The 15105-nt window shown below is 35.4% G+C and overlaps 2 pseudogenes; one reads left to right on the top strand and one right to left on the bottom strand.

The window, feature by feature from the left end:
• The first annotated feature begins 1000 nt into the window (after window positions 1-1000).
• Window positions 1001-6451, top strand: LOC114259572 (uncharacterized; annotated as a pseudogene).
• Window positions 6452-7026: 575 nt separating this feature from the next.
• On the bottom strand, window positions 7027-12353 carry LOC114259612 (V-type proton ATPase subunit c''2 pseudogene; annotated as a pseudogene).
• Window positions 12354-15105: the final 2752 nt, after the last annotated feature.

Raw genomic sequence — 15105 nt, 5'->3', positions numbered from 1 at the left:
TAACTCGACCCATAGACCTCCGTTACTTGATGGCACAAACTATTTTTATTGGAAAGCTCGTATGAGAGCGTTTTTAAAATCTATCAATGAGAAAGTTTGGCACTGTGTGATATATGGGTGTAGTGAACTTGTTGTCACTATTGATGGTGTTGATATTTCCAAAATTCTTGATAAATGGGATGCATTCGATTATCAAAATTCGAGTTGGAACAGTAAGGCTCTCAATTCCCTTTTTTGTTCCATTACACTTGAAGAGTTTCATCGTATTTGGACTTGTGCGGTAGCAAAAGAGGCTTGGGATATTCTTGAAACTATTCACGAGGGTACTACTTCTGTTAAAAGGTCAAAACTTTAACGTCTCACCTCCGTTTTTGAAACTCTTTTTATGTGTGATGATGAGACGTTTGATGATTTTTATGCTAAACTTAGTGACATCGTGAATTCCTATTTCACACTCGGTGAAAAAATCCCTGAAACTAAAGTTGTTGGAAAAAAATTTGCGGTCTTTACCCGAGAGGTTCCAATCAAAAGTTACAACTATTGAGGAGGCTCAGGATGTTGATACCCTCAAGCTTGATCAGTTGGTTAGAAACTTGCAAACTTATGAAACGCACTAGATTTCTAAAAAAAAACAAAAAGATAATGTGGCTTTTATTAGTGCTCATGAGACTGCTAAGACCCCTGAGATTGAGTTTGATCTAGAGTCCGAAATGAGGCTATGATTACCAAACAGTTCAAAAAAAATTTAAAGAAAAAGAAGTCTAATTTCAAGGATCCTAATTCAAAAGATAAGGGTAATGAAAAACTCAAAACTTTTCCACCAAAAATTGCTCCAAAAACTGAAAAGAAGACTGTGAAGGGGCAAGGTGTCATGTGTTACATTTTTAAAAATAGAGAGCCTTTGGGCAAATTTGACTCCCGAAGTAATGAAGGTATTTTTCTAGGGTATTCAACCACTAGTAGAGTTTTTCGTGTCTATAACTTGCGAACTTTGTCTTTAATGGAATCGATCAATGTGGTTATAGATGACACAGGTTCTCCTACTTCAATGATAAATGAGGAAGAAAATGGTGAGTCTCTAATCCTGGATACTGAACCACAAAGTCAAGGAGAAGCAGAGGTCCAAGCTCAAGAAAGTGAGTCAGCACCAACTTCTAAGGTAAGTCCGAGTCCAAATAGTGCACAAAGAGACACCACTTCTGATGCTCCTGTTACTACAAGTTCAGAGTTCAAACCATCAGCAAGGGTAAAACTGAATCATCTGACTCAACAGGTGATTGGAAGTGTTGCAGATTGAATGAAAACCCGAAGACAAATTCGGGAGGAGGTATCTAATATATGTTATGTTGCATTAATTGAACCTAAGAATATAAAAGAGGCCTTACTAGATGATAGTTGGGTCAATGCTATACATGAAGAGTTAGGTCAATTTGAATGTAACAAAGTTTGGACTCTTGTTCCCAGACCTAGAGACATGAATGTGATAGGTACCAAGTGGATATTTAAAAATAAATCTGATGAGAATAGTACTGTGGTTAGAAATAAAGCTAGGTTGGTTGCTCAAGGCTATACACAAGTAGAGGGTGTTGATTATGATGAGACGTTTGCCCTGTTGCACGTCTCGAATCTATTCGTATTTTACTTGGTGTTGCATGTTTTCTTGGCCGTTGACCGGTTGATCGGTCGGACATCCGATAACACTAATCTCCGTGTTGTAACGATGAACAGTAGCGAGGCTGATGCACGTCCACGTTTGATAAACAATATCACTAATTTAGCTAAAAAATGATTTTGGCTACTTTGATGCAGATGTTCTAAGAGCAGGGTGGGAGGTGGTGGTGGTGAAGAAATCAATTGCACCACCAACTCGAAGTCCAATCGGAGCAGGACTCAGCCTCGACACCGTCTCTCAGAAAATCTTCAACTCCTGGCTCCGTCATCCCCACCTTCTCCAAACCTCCACCTTGCCTCTCTCCATTGATCTGGTACAACTTCTCCTCTCTCTCTCTCTCTCAAATTTATTTGCCCTAAGTTGTACTGGATCATTTCTAGGATTTGTTTATACTTTTTGTAGCATTAGCTTTTGGTAATTGCTATTTGGGGCAAAATCTACTACATACTAACAACCTATGTGTATGATGGTATCAGAAGTAACTGTAGGATATAGAGGATTATTTAGATAAATATAGTAGTATATTATTCAAAACTATGCTTGAGTAAAATTTTTGAATAAAATGTTTATTTGATATGAATCACTCCAAGAGACAAGCTCTTGTTTAAGCATATATCTATGTAAAAGCTTCAGTAATGGCTGAGTGATAAATTTCAAAGTCACAAAATAGCTTTGAAAATTTTGAGTAAACATTTGAATGTCATTTGATTTGAGTAAAGGAGTGGAGATGAATGTTTTGGTAGTTTTTTACTCGAATTTAATAAATTTGATATGGGTAAAGGGTAAGGGCTGGAGATGCCCTAAGTCACTCAAGCTTGGGTTGGATGTCTCCAAAATTTTAACATAATCAAGATCAGAGCATGTAATATGTCATGTATTCGAACATCGTTATCTATATGAGAATTATAATATTTTCACGTTTTTATGTCTGACATGTGTGGGAGCGTGTTGAGGATATACTCGAACAGTTTAAACGAGTTGTGGCTTCCTGATCTGCACCCAACCTTGGCCCCTTAAAAAATACTTTTACCAAATTTGAACCTCTGTGTACACCTCTATAACAAGTAAACTGTAAAAAAAATGGCTTCACCTGCATGAGATCTTTGTGGTCTTGGCTCCTTAAGAGATGGTCATCGAAATGGCTTTTTGACCATATTATCAAACAGTCAAATTTTAAGTTTCCTTTTCCTTCTAAGAGTTTCTCTTCATTTTACAAGCCACTCATGTGACCTACAGACAATGTGGCATGCCACAGGTTTGTAGACAGTCCTCGTTAAATTTAAACACAATAAGATCAGTAACTTTTCCCTCATTTCCCTTTTTCATTTTAAGTTTCTGTTTGCCTATAGAATGAAGCTACAGATGGTGACAAGAATATCAGATGGACACTTGCAAGAGATAACCAAACCAAACCATACCAAGCCTTAAGTCCCATCAAACGGGGTCGGCTACATGAATCCTTCTTCTCCACGCGGCCCTATCAAAGGCCATTTCATTAGTCAAATTAAGTAGATTCATATCTCTATTTATAACGCTAGTCAACGTTAATCTAGGCCTACCCCGTCCCCTAACACTTCCATCTACCGTTACAACATCGCATCTCTTCACTACTGCCTCTGTTGGTCTCCGTTGAATATGACCAAACCATCTCAAACGATTCTCTCTCAACTTATCTTCTATTGGTGCTAATCCTACCCATTCCCGAATACACTCATTCCTAATCCTGTCCTGTCTAGTCTTACCACACATCCACCTTAGCATCCTCATCTCAGCCACACTCATCTTATCTACATGTTGTTTCTTGGTTGCCCAACATTCCGTCCCATACAACATAGCTGGTCTAATAGCCGTTCTATAAAACTTACCTTTTAGTCTAGTAGGTATTCGTTTATCGCACAATACCCCAGACGCACTTCTCCACTTACACCATCCCGCCTTAATCCTATGGGCCACATCTGCATCAATCTCTCCCGTTGTTGTGATAATCGACCCTAAATAACGAAAATGTTCACTCTTAGGCAGTTCTTGGTTCTCAATCTTCACTTCTCCTCTGCTTTCATTGTTACTGTTACTAAATTTACACTCCATGTACTCTGTCTTATTTCTGCTTATCCGAAATCCTTTAGATTCAAGAGCTTTTCTTCAAATCTCCAACTTTGTGTTAACTCCTTCTCTAGTCTCATCCACTAACACAATATCGTCTGCAAAAAGCATACACCATGGCACGTCATCCTGAATATTTATCGTCAACTCGTCCATAACTAAAGCAAAGAGATAAGGACTTAAGGTAGATCCTTGGTGTAACTCTACAGTGATAGGAAATTCATTTGTTTTTCCAGCTGGCGATCTAACAGTGGTCACCACCCCTTCATACATGTCCCTAATCGCGTCAATGTAGCCTTTTGTCACCCCTTTTTTCTCTAACGCCCACCAGATTATATCTCGGGGCACTCTGTCATATGCTTTCTCAAGGTCGATAAACACCATATGAATGTCTCTTTTCTTTTCTTTATACTTTTCTATTACTCTCCTCAAAAGATAGATCGCTTCCATTGTTGACCTACCAGGCATAAACCCAAATTGATTCTCTGACACCTCTGTTATGTCTCGCAATCGGCGTTCCATCACCCTCTCCCACACTTTCATTATATGACACATTAGCTTAATTCCTCTATAGTTGTTACAATTCTGGACATCACCTTTATTCTTATAGATTGGCACTAAAATACTCTTCCTCCACTCATCTGGCATGTTCCTAGTCAACAAAATTTTGCTAAACAACTTAGTCAACCAAGCAACTCCCTTTTTACCCAAACACTTCCAAGCTTCAATAGGGATATCATTAGGTCCTAAAGCCTTATTTGATTTCATCTTCTTAAGTGCAATCTCCACTTCAAAGTTCCTAATCCTGCGATAGAATCTATAGTCTTGGTTTATCGTATTATTGATTATTTCTTCCCCTATTGTCGTACTTCCATGTTCCTCATTTAACAGTTTCTCAAAATAATTCTTCCATCTTTCCTTAATCTCATCATCCTTCACCAATACCACCAGATATTTTTCTCTGAGGTCACTTGTACCTCTCTTTCTGTGTTTCTAATGATAAGTCTATTGTTAAAGTGAAGACTAAAATCCTTCAAACTGGTGAAATCATCGAAATAGTTGGTGATTTGCTCATTGCAGCAGATGGGTGTCTTTCTTCAATCCGAAGAATTTTTTTTCCGAAATTCAAGTTGAGGTTTGTAGAATGACACAAAAATGCTTATGGCTGTGAAGTACTCTGTGATATATAAATTTAATTAGCCATTATAATTAACTTGTGCAGGTACTCAGGTTACTGTGCATGGAGAGGAGTACTAAAATTTTCAGATAATGAGCATTCAGAAGCCATGATAGGCATCAGGGAGGCATATCCAGATCTTGGGAAATGCTTATACTTCAACCTAGGTTACAGAACACATACCATGCTTTTTGAGCTTTTGCACAAAAAGATCAACTGGATTTGGTATGTCAATCGACCAGAGCCAGAACTTAAGGTGATTCATTGCTTATTCTTATCTCATGTAAACATATTTTCTTTTTACCCTATTATGATTGAATGCTAACCAAATCATGAATTTTATTTTGGCTTGAGTGAAATCCCTGAGAGTGAGAATTAAATAAGATGAAAATAGAAAGGAAGTTTTGTGTAATGTTTTAGATTTTGCATTGATGATCATAGAACATGAGGTTTGCCTCCCAGCTATAGTGTCAGACTGTCAACCAATTCACACCCTTGGAGGATGATGATTAGCCTGTAACTGTTGCTGGATAGGCTAGAAATTCATAGGAAATTTGACCTGGAAAGACTGCCAGACATAGATTAGTGTTTTGAAAAACAAATTGGTTAGACAGTGTAAGGATATTAAAAAACAAATTGGTTATTGACTCATTTCGCGAAGAAAATACAGTTTAAGGATGTTGGATCAATTCAAAAATAAATTTAAACAATTCCTTTACTTAACTTAAGAGGGCAAGCTTTGACAAAATGGTCATGTTGCTCAATTAGGACTTCGGAGTCATGAATTCAATCCACAGAAACAACCTCTGCATGGGAAGATAAGGCTGTGTGCATTTGACCCTCCCCAAATCCCGTGCTAGAGGGAGCCTCAGGCACTGGGAGACTGCCTTTTTTACAATTCCTTAAGTTTCATCCACAGACTTTGGTCTTGTTTAACCAATTTGAACTGACTAGTGGAAATTGTGAATGCAGAGGAACTCAGTGACCATGAAAGTAAGCAGCGGCATGATCAAGGAAATGTATGAAGAAGCAGAGAAGGTTTGGGTTCCTGAAATGGTTAAACTCATGAAAGAAACGGAGGAACCTTTCATAAATGTCATATATGATTGTGATCCTTTAGAACAAATAGTTTGGGACAATGCTGTATTAGTTGGAGATGCTGCTCATCCAATAAGCCCGCACAGCTCAAGGAACACAAACATGGCAATGTTAGACGCAGCAGTTTTAGGCAAGTGCCTTGAGAAGCGGGAGCAGAAAATTTGCATTCAGCGGTCGGAGAATTTCAGTCCATACGGCTTCCAGTTGTTTCGAAGCAAGTACTGCATTCTCGGTATGTGGGTCGCATCAAACAAGGAATGCAACCCATTTGATCCAATGATAGCAAAGCTAGAGGAATGCAAAATTTTTCTGCAGAGAAGCGTGCCCTTCCTTGGCGATGCTCCTTCAATATTACTTTAGACAATATGTTCCATTTGCTTGAGAAGCATTGCCCTCGAACTTCTTATCATCTACAGCTTTCATTGTGTTGTAAGCAATAATCAACATAAGTTGTATGTATTCATGTACTATAAATTGTACTTGTATAGATTCATGTATAATGATAGGCTCGAATTGAAGAATTTACTTGAGTTGAGAGAATATGATTGGTTTTTCTAGATTAACTTATCACTGTAATAGATTTTTCTGATGTGGGTGATTTGTGACGCCCTCTTGACTTGAGATTATTTGAATTCTTTCCACACATCCTTCATAAACAACTTTTTTTGTGTGGTGCATTTTGGGTGGAGGCATGGGGCGGTGTAGCATGAAAATATAAATAAGTCAGATTAAATAAATAAGCCATGAAAATATATCATAAACTCACCTCTTCCAGTATTTATAATCCATCTTAAACAAAACAGCTTGAAATTAGAAAAAGGGAACAAATAAAAAATTTCAGACCAGAACTCAATCACATACTACTAAACCAATAGAGAAGAAGATACAAAACATACAACATGTGGTACATTAGTTCTGTTGGTACCAGTGACAAGAATCACTAGACACTGACAAAAAAAAAAAAAAAAAAGGCAAACTAAACTGGTTTAGAAGGCCATGTTGCTTGAGCCAACATGATTATTCCGACTATCACTCCAAACAAACTGAGGGCACTACCAAAGATTTCAATCACAAGAATCTTCACAAAAAGTGATGAGTTCTGGGCATCAGATAATGCACAACTGCTTCCAATAATTCCCACACAGAGCCTGTACCAAGCAAAAGTTGATAAACGTAGATTAGAACTCACAGAAATGAAGAAGAGACTGTTATATGTTTGTTAGGTGATTTTGGAAAGAGATAAAAGACGGAAGAAACCCACAGAGGAGGTTTTCGAAACCCACAAAAATCCCTGAGGCAAAGATAGCATAACCAGCTGTAAGAGATTCAGGTTCATATATTTGTGATGGGGGAACACTCTCCAACTTTGTTTGTAGAATAATTGCAACAATAACACCGTATACAGCAACAGCTTCACAAAAGATCACACTGAAAGCACAAGGAATCGTGTCAAATTACAATCTCAATAGGCATATCCCATAAATAAGCCCATATGATATGAGTGACTGATTTAAATCACAATTACACCATAAATAGCAACAGTTTCACAGAAGATCACACTAACAGCATAAAAAGATTTTTAAGTCAAATTACAATCTCAAGGGGTATCGATTGAAGTCATTCAAAGTTATCAAGTTCACGAAAGCACAGTGCATACCATTGTGCCCTCCTCGTGGTCTGTAGTTGAATTCATCCCATTTCAAAGCTTTTAGCTAGACCGTCAAAACCTTGATTGGTCAGAGAGGTTCATGTATATGGCCCTCACATCACTCTAGCCCAACACAGCCACCAACTGTAATGTGCGTAGCGTATAGGTGGTGGGGGTAAAAGTTAGGAAGCCTTACAAGTGTTTGAGCCATGAACCAGACCAAGAAATGGCTTGATTACTGCCTTTGAGGTTAATAAAGACCATTTCAATTGCCGATTAATGAGAATGTTTAAACGTCACAGTAAACAAAGTCTTTCACTTCCAGTTTCATTGGTGTATTCTAGTCCAAAAATCTTAAACATCTCTTCTAAGTCAAGAAAATACATAGGTGTTCTTGCTATTTTTGTCACTAAATTTTCTAATCGGTTTGACTGTTTCATGCTATGCTGATTCTTAATACTTGCTCCTTCAACCAGTGGCAGCATAATTTGTAAGATTTGCAACTTGAAACAGAGGTCTACATCAAAAGAAAGAATGTCCTAAAATTTCTGTCTCAACTCCACTTGCATCACCAACAAACTAGATCTAAATGTCGGGTTTGTCATCAAATTTTAGTTTGATTTGATTTCAGAACCAAAGTCAAAATTGTTGAAAGTTTATATTTTTTTATAAATAAAACACAGCATATTTGACACACCGAATCAAAATTAAGCCCAATTTTTCCTTCAATCCAAGGGTTAATTATAAACTAGCAACTCTGACTGAATTAACTAATCAAAATAATGACCTCTAATTATTACTCCAATAATTGCTAATAAGGTAAAAATACATATATATATATATATATATATAGAGAGAGAGAGAGAGAGAGAGAGAGAGAGAGAATTGAAATAAGAGGTAGGGTTTGTTGTGATTTAGGGCAAAGGGTTTGTTGCGATTTGGAAGAAAATCTGGACCCGGTTTGAAGTACTGCTGGCTATTGTTATTTGGAGTGTTGGTAAGTGATTTATACGATTTATTTTGTTTCTTTCTTCTTGTAATTTGTATATGAAGTTTTGTTTTTGTTTTTTTGATTTTGTGAATAAAGTAATAGCAAACTTTGTGTTTGTATATTACTTTATTGCATGGGTATGTGTGTTAGTTACTTTAATGTCTTTGATGCTTTATGAAATTTTTTATCTCCATTGATAGATCACTGCATTGACTGATTGGTTGAACAACTGCATTGACTGAGCGATGGACCACTGACTTATCCAATTTTTTATCTCCATTTGTTGGTCCCATGCCACCTATTTAATCCACTGAATTTTTTTTTTTAAACTTCTTACCTAAAATATTTAATTACCAAACATAGCCTTAGCTCCAAATAAAGTTGGAAATAAATTGAGATGTTGATAAACAACTAAAGCGGCCACTTTGGACTTCCAAAAAATGAGTAAAAAAGAAGAGTTTCAGATTTTTTTTTAGCTATTATATTAATTTATATTTTAAAAAAAAAACATTTGAATTTCAAAAGTACCACTAAAAAGCTTATAAAATTCGGTGAAAATTTAAAACTACAATATAGTTGATGTAATGAATCATTTAAACTAATAAATAATTATTTTTAATGGAAAAAAAAAATCAATTGATGTTGTGGGTTATTTAAAATTAATGTAGAGCTGTTTTTTAAATACAAGAATTGTGTATATAATACAATTAATTATACTAATTACAGTTATAATTATCATTTTGAATTTAAAGTTAATTAAATATTATTTTCTATCAACGATTTTGTAATTAAAATGTAAGAATGGTGATAGTAATATTTTGTTACAATTTTTTCAATTTTTAACCATTGATCTCGGATTGTTTTGTTCATTTCTTTTATTATAACTTTTTTTAGAAAAATTAGTTTAACGTCCCTCTCTAATTTTTAGTAATGAGATTATATTTTTTTGTAGCCTAAAATCCCTCACCTACATGCATATATCACATCCTCTCTCTCTCTCTCTCTCTATATATATATATATATTTATGCATATACCAAACCTCTATTTCTCTCTCTCTTCTGTCTCTTCTCTCTCTTTTATCTCTGTATTCTCTCTCTCTCTCTATGTGAATTTTGGTCCACACTACAAATCTTTGATTAGGACTTTCATACACTCTCTCTCTCTCTTTCTTTAGGATGTTTTTGGGAAGATGGTTAAAAGTTGACTTTTTGACTTTTTTTTTTTGAAAAAACATGTAATAAATAGGAAAAGTGATATAACCCAAAATGGGTAAAAAGCTGACTTATATATATAAAAGAGATTAATCTTTGTGGTGGTGTTTCGGGAAGAATCGGCTAAAAGATTAGTCCAACACGCGATTTGTGCTTGAAAACATAATAAATTAGGTATGGTAGTAGATGATATCTCTATTATCTGTCTCTCCTTCTACAATTCGACATCCTCAAGCTTCCATAGCTGTCTGGGTGTATATTTTTTTCTCAACTCTAGTGTACTTAAAAATGAATATAGAGTTGAATGACAAATATAGATAATCATGTCCCTATTTTTTGTACAAAAGATATATATATATATATATATATATATAAATATCTTTGTAAGACACATATTTGCATCACTTATTGAATTACTTCCCTTATAGAGGGAAGAATTAAAGGGTTGACAAGAAACTATGCCATTTTTTTCTTTTTCTCTTTTCTTTGTATAATACAGAGAGAAATTTCTTCAAACTAGAGAAATTTTCAAAACACAAAGAAAATAAAAAAAAATTCTTTGAATTTCTCTGAGTTTGACCAAAATTTCTCTAAGTCGGGTGAAATTTCATTGAGTTGGATCAAAATTTCTCTAAGTCTGGCATTTGAATTTTCCCGAAAAACATTAAAAACTCACTAATTTAGGTTACTCGTTTGATTTTTACTAATTAGTTGTCTTCTTGTGTGTAATTTTCCCTATAAGATGAATTTTCTCTAGCACTAAGATATCCCCTTAAGATTAATTTTCTCTGAACACATTAGAATCTCTTTCTTTCTGTGCCCTGCTTGATTTTCTCTAGCTAGTTGTCTCTTTGATTTTATCTTGAATTTTCTCTGACATTTGAATTTTTCTTACCCACGTTAAACTCCCACTAATTTATATTGCTTGTTTGATTTTCACTGAATTTCTAATTTCAAATTTTATTTTTGATCTTTTGGAATATGTATTGTTTTCTGTTTATAAAACTGTAATTAGATTTTGTATTTTAAGTTGTTTGATGAACTTAGCATGGTGTTTTCTTATAAAAATTATAGAAAAATTAGTTTGTGAATAGTTCAATTTTCTTTGATTTGTTCAAAATATAAAGAAAATTATGAACAAATCAGATAAAATTTGTCAAAACAAAAAAAATTTATGAGCAAACCAAAAAAATTTTAAAAAATTTATTAGTGTTTTGAAATTTTTCTGAATCAAAATTTCTCTGTAAAAATTTGAGTAACCCCAATATTATAAAAATATTTCATATCCTTTATATTATAAAATCTTAATACGAGAGACTTTAAAAAACATTATTTATTTACTTATTTTTAATATATTTAAGTAAATATTAATAGTTAAGTAACATTTGTGTAAAACTGTCCCCAAAAAAATCCTAACTAGAGTGCATTAAAGGCAATTAGTGGCTGCAGAAACACAAAGTTCAAAGAACATCTACAAAAAATGCAATTTTGGAATCCTATGGACATAAACCATTACGCTCTGTTTGGTTAACAGATTTGAAAAAGAAGAAGAAAAAAAAAGAAGTGAAATATCACTTTACTTCACACACCTTTCATATTTTTGTTTTCAAATTCATTCCCAAATCTCCAACCAAACAACGCGTTAACGAATGTGCAAGTTTGGTGACTGACCCTATTAGCAAAGCAACTGATCCACATCATGGCAATACATCATGGATATAAAATCAAATAGAGCTTCAAAATCAGAATTCAATAATTAAATAATATCTCTCAAGTATTACTCATTAACTCGACAGAAACGTAAACGGAAAAAAGAAAGTGCTACATTCTTCACATAGCAATGCTTTCACCTAACAGGAGCATAACAATTGTATTACAGCTAATATAGCATCATAAAAGCATGCGAAAATCTGAATGAAAAAATACGAGAAAAAGAAAAGAAGATACGATCCTGCTTCTTGTCTATTTAAGACGCCTCTGATCAGTTGTCCTCCACCTTCACCTCATGCCACACAGTTTTTTTGTGTCACCACACCCCAATCTTCATCTTAATCCATGATATATAAAGAGACATGTATGAAACTTCTCTTTTTTCCCTGGATTTTCAGCAACCAAACGGAACAGTGAGCCTGTTGCTTCCATCTTTGTGGTAGAAAGCAATGCTAAGTATAATGCATTGTTAAGCAAAGATTGGATTCACACCAATTACCCTTGTCTCTACATCTACTAATGTCATCACTAGCTTCTGATGACGAGAGGACGGTTACACATTTGTTGTTGGTATAAATCCAATCTGTGCCTAACAGAACATTATACTTGGTATCGCTATCTACCATGGAAAAGGTAGCAACACACTCTCTGGATCCCACAACCAATTGCTTGTCCCCAATGATGGTACAATCTTTAGTTCAACTAGAGCCAGTCTCCCACTTGCTTGTCCCCAATGCAGCATTTGTAAATTATCCCATATTTTTTTTGGTCAAATTCTATAATTCCTTCTTTTTCTTAATATCAAAGGAAAGCATAGTGGGAACAAAGTATCTTGCTAAGTTATTTTGTAGTGATAATATTGTCAATTTTTTGTTTCTCACTTCTCGCAAGCATTGTTTGTAATACCTTCAACTTGTTTTTTGGTTACTCTTTGCATCTTTTTCTTTCTTCTTTGATCTTTTTCATACTTTTTTTATGAGGCATGGTTTGTACACTTAGAAAACATAAATAGTATATTCTCATTAATAATAAGGGTGTCCATGTGTTAGTTTGGTTCGTATTAGCACTAAATTTGAAATCCAATTATGATCGATTCCAAGTTTTTGGAACAGCACAGAGATGCATTCATATAAAATGTTAAGCAGAAAATTTGAAGAATATTTAAGTCCTAAAAAAAAATAGATGAGCATCATAGACAAATTAGACTACTTGAAATTACCTGATACATCTATATCTTCAATGAAAAAGTTAAGAGAGAGAGAGAGAGAGAGTATGATCCTGTTGAAGTCATTCAAAATGCTTTGCCTAAAACGCCTCTGATCTCCATTTCTCCATTAGTTTGTGTCGCAGATAATTGGCACCCTATTCCAAAATCATTTCCGCTTGGTTGCCGAGAAAAAAGATTGCTTTTTTTCCTCTCAATTTTCTCAGGAAACAAACGGACAAGATGAAACGAATTTCAAGTAGGTGCCAAACTTACCTGCGACATAAAACGATGGAGATTGAAGATCGAAGGAGCTTCGGCAGGACATCATGCCCGACTTTAGCAAATTCAACCTCTCCTCTTCTCTTCCGCGGCGATTTATGAGCGATTCTGCTTCACTTCTCTGGATCTAGGGTTGTGGAGTTATTTATATTGTGGAAAAATCAATTGACACAAGGCTCCCTCTACACCGAGAGCTTCTATTTACACGCACCAAATCCCCTCTTTACACATCCTTCTCACTACACACACCAAAAAATTAATTCTTAATTATTTTACTCACTGCACACACATTTCATTCCACATCTACCCTCACACACACAAACACATACGCCCCCCAGACCCTCAAACCCAGCTCTCTCGATGGTGCACACCCATTGAAGCTGCATCTCTCACATTGCTCTCCCAACGGTGCAAATACACCCATTGAAGCTGCGCTGCATCTCTCACATTGCTTTCCCAACAGTGCAAATAGCTCCCTGCTTCACACAGTTGGGGTAAATTTTTTCTCCAATCATTAATTTTTTTCATTTGCCAAATAGCTCCCAACGGCTAGCATACCCCATGTTCTGTTGAAATTAATGATTATTTTTTCATTTGTAATGTAGAGTTTTGTATTAAACCATTTTCAAAATGAACAAGTTGTTCGGAACTGGTTTTTCGAAAGATAACAATTTGTTCAGACGTAGAAATCCGAAAATAATCATTAATTTCAACAGTAGATTTTCGAAAATTTTTCATTGTTTCGATAGTCAACTTCCGAAAATTTTGAATTTGGACAACACCCACTTCCGAAATTAAGTTTGTGTTTCGGTTTTCAACTTCCAAACATGTTTTTCCCCCCCCTTCTCTTGTATATTCTTGTTTGAAGGGAGCTTCTATTTCCACATCCCCATTCTCCTCTTTTACACACACTTAATAAAAATTATTTTTATTATAATTTTATTTTCAAGTGAAATTACTATTATAGACATTAAATAAACACATTCGGAAGTTGAATGTCAAAAAAATAAAATAAAATTTGGAACTCTACTTCGGAATGCTACTTCTGAACCTGTTATTTTCGGAAGTTGAAAACCGGCATTCCAAAGTATTGATGGATCAGTAACCGGGTTATTTTCAGAATGCTACTTCCGAACCAATTGTTTATTTTCAGAATTCTACTTCCGAACCAATTATTTATTGAAAAAGATGTGTAAAGAGAGAAATGTGTGTGTGCAAATAGAAGCTCCCTTGTTTCAATTTTATAGTCATTAAACATATTATTTTTTGCAGATAATATGGATTCTGAATGTCAACAACGTGTCCCACCTACTGCTTCAAATAGACGACGTCGTGAATTGGATATAGACCATGAACGGGGACGAGGGCGTGGGCGAGGACAAGGTCAAGGTCGTGGTTGAGGTCATGATCCAGTTTCGGTAGAATATGACATCCCCAGTGCCAGTCAAAGTCGGAGCCGAAGCCAAAGATGTGTTCAAGGTTATGATATGCCTAACATTGCTGTGGAGGATGCCTCTTTACCCGATTCTCCCACTGTCCAGGAAGAGGACCTTACTCATGCTTTTCCAGGTGGACCGACTGATCCATCAATATTACGGAGTTTCAATAGTCATGTCGCTGCAGCTATTTGGCACGAGGAGGTAAACATTCCTGAGTAGAAGTGAAATTCATTTGTATTTGAATTTTTTTTTTTTTTTGTGTGTGTTGTATGGTAGTTTGTAATGAGACATTATTTGTGTTATAGGAACGAGGGCCCCTAAAGTGTCATAATCACTTTTCGAAGATCCTTGCATGGCCATGGTGGTCAGTAGACAACAACACCAGATTCAAAGCCATTATTGAGCAGTCTAGGCTGTCACAGTTAGCTCATTGCACTTATCGGTTCGTCAACAAGCTTCTAATCTCCAGTTTTGTTGAGAGATGGCAACCTGAGACAAACACATTTCACATGACAGTTGGTGAGAAGACCTTGACCCTGGATGATGTTGGCACTATTCTTAGCCTTCTC

The sequence above is a fragment of the Camellia sinensis genome, chromosome 14 (genome assembly GCF_055761805.1).
Source record: "Camellia sinensis isolate YWXY chromosome 14, ASM5576180v1, whole genome shotgun sequence".
Lineage (NCBI taxonomy): Eukaryota > Viridiplantae > Streptophyta > Magnoliopsida > Ericales > Theaceae > Camellia > Camellia sinensis.
Note: the sequence above shows the minus strand (reverse complement) of the source record. Positions and strands in the feature narration are given on the sequence as shown.